Genomic DNA, 2,337 nt, shown 5'->3' with positions numbered 1-2,337 from the left:
TGATGCTTTCTAATTGGTCCTAAAGCTTCACCTTTGAGAAACAAACAAAAAAAAGTGCATCATTGAAGGAAGTTGAGGGTTCTGGAACTTCAGGAGTTTAACATAGGTAACCAAAAAGATGTTTACAAGAGGAAATGACAGGTACCTGCAGAATCACAGGAATCACCTTGGCAAGAGTGTATAGTAAACATTAAAAATGAAGAAATCAGGAGAAAACAAATGGCATCTTTTCAGAACTTTGTCAGCTGTTCCCACAAACCAAGTCTGTTTTTCAAAGTTGTACAACTGCTCTGAAGCAATTATCTTCAGAGTTTAAAGACTCCCAAGTATACCTGATGCTTCCTAAAACAGGAAGCCTGCATTTATATCACAAACCGAACGTCTTTTCAAAATCTCTTCTTAGAAAAAAAAAAAAAAAAAAAAAAATTCAGAGAAAGTCATGAAAAATTCACATGCAGCTAATAAACATAAAAATACCACACACACACACAGACACACACACACAGAGAGAGAGACAGATACACACACACACCCCAAAAACAATTTCATGTATTTCTAGGCTTGAGATGTTCCTTAACAGAAGTGAAGATTCAACACCATAGGAAAGGCAGCATTACAATATACGAGTGTTAAAATCTGCTGATGTATTTTAGTTCTTATTCTTTTTCATACCTATCATTTATATAGCCTGCCTCCTACAAATTAAAAGGCACCATTAGGAGGTTTAGACAAAAAGTGGCTCCAGAGCTGGCTTAAAATAATTTTTTATTGTCCAGGATTTATTTTTCTGGTGGTTGTGTTTCTTTTTTTCTTTTTTAATAACTATCAAGTCAAGCTTAGGGAAGTTTGCCTTTGTCTGGAAAAACAAAATAATGAACCTTTTATATCATTTGCTAAACTGATCTTATTTTAAGAGAGAGATGGTAGTTATCTTGCAAGAGTAAAATTTATACCATGAATGATGCAGGTCTAAGTCTGGTGGTACTAAAAGGTGACAATAGCATTGTTGAAAAAAATTATCATCTGCTGGTGGTATCTGCAGAAAAGAAGAGTTTGCAAATTTATAAACTTTTAAATTTTTATAAAGTTTATAAATTTTTATAAAATTATAAATGCTATTAGGAAATTCTAAAATGTCTTACAGGTCATTTTAGACATGTCAAAACGGGAATGAAGTTAGTAACATGTCTCAACAGAATTTGAATAAAATAGTGGATTTGAGAGTGACTAGCGTTTGAATATGTAAAAATAGGGTTGTAAGTTGGGTCATTGTTACAACGGTCTCAGGTTCAAATAAACTACTGTGACAATATACCACTTCACGGGTCTCACGCTTTTCCAGGGGCTTTCTTTCCTTTGGTGCTGGCAGAAGGTGTGCTCAGTTGTTTTCCAATACAGATGCCTGGCCCCAAAGCCAACACATGAGAAAGGAAGAGAGATGGAATGAATACCTAAAGAAAATTCTGCAGAGAAAATACCCCCTTTCTTCATGGCTCCTCTTTTCCTCATACTTAAAGAAACAGAACGTTTAGGGTGCCTGAAGTGGAACTCCTTAGGTGGAATGTTTGCAGGCCTACTGGACCAGGTGGACATGCAGTCTACACTTTTCTTCAAGGCATCAATTTCTTTCTCTCTTTCTACAACTTCTTCTGACTGAGAGCTATGGTCTCTGCTGGTGTGCATTTCCACATCAAACATGATTTTCCCATCTTCTTGTGGGGGAAGGGCTGTCACACTGAGAGCTGCCTCTTGGGCTACTCTATCCTGATTCATGTTGTGCACCCAGAAGAAACTTCTCCGTGTATCCATTGTGGATAGAGGATAAGGAAGGGACGTGTTCCAGCCCCCCATTTTTCCCACTGCCATTATCATCGTCACTGGTGCTGCTTATGGGTAGCTCCACCCAGGAACTGTTGAGGCCGGCTGGTGGGGCCACAGGCTGCTCCCCTTCCTTCTAGTTGTTCTTGGTGTTGTGCAGGGGTGGTGGCTGCTCTACTAAATGAGATGACATTGGTGGATGGCTGGAAGATCTGTGGCTGCAGCTGGACTGTGTCCGGTTGGTTCTTGGGCAACGTCAAATTGGTTCTTTTCTATTTGCCAGTCACCCCACTCCTTTTCTGCTTTGCTCACTGCCCCTGGGGGCTGACCAGCATAGACAGATTCCCCTGACCTCCATCAGCTAGCTTCTGTTCTGTTTGGCCAGTGGGAGGTATTGGCAGGAGCTTGGAGGGCTGGGAGGGAGAGTGGTCAGAGCGTTTCATCCCTGCTCTACCTGCACTCTGTTCTTGTTCCCTGGCAGTGGCTGTGTCCTGCTAGGGCTACAGCTCCAGTAAGGCT

At 40.7% G+C, this 2,337-nt stretch overlaps 1 pseudogene; it reads right to left on the bottom strand.

The window, feature by feature from the left end:
* Positions 1–1,328: 1,328 nt before the first annotated feature.
* On the bottom strand, positions 1,329–2,011 carry LOC109447184 (BCL2/adenovirus E1B 19 kDa protein-interacting protein 3-like; annotated as a pseudogene).
* Between the last annotated feature and the right edge of the window lie 326 nt (positions 2,012–2,337).

This window comes from Rhinolophus sinicus, linkage group LG02 (assembly GCF_036562045.2).
Source record: "Rhinolophus sinicus isolate RSC01 linkage group LG02, ASM3656204v1, whole genome shotgun sequence".
NCBI classification, from domain to species: Eukaryota; Metazoa; Chordata; class Mammalia; order Chiroptera; family Rhinolophidae; genus Rhinolophus; species Rhinolophus sinicus.
This window is presented reverse-complemented; position numbering and strand designations above follow the sequence as displayed.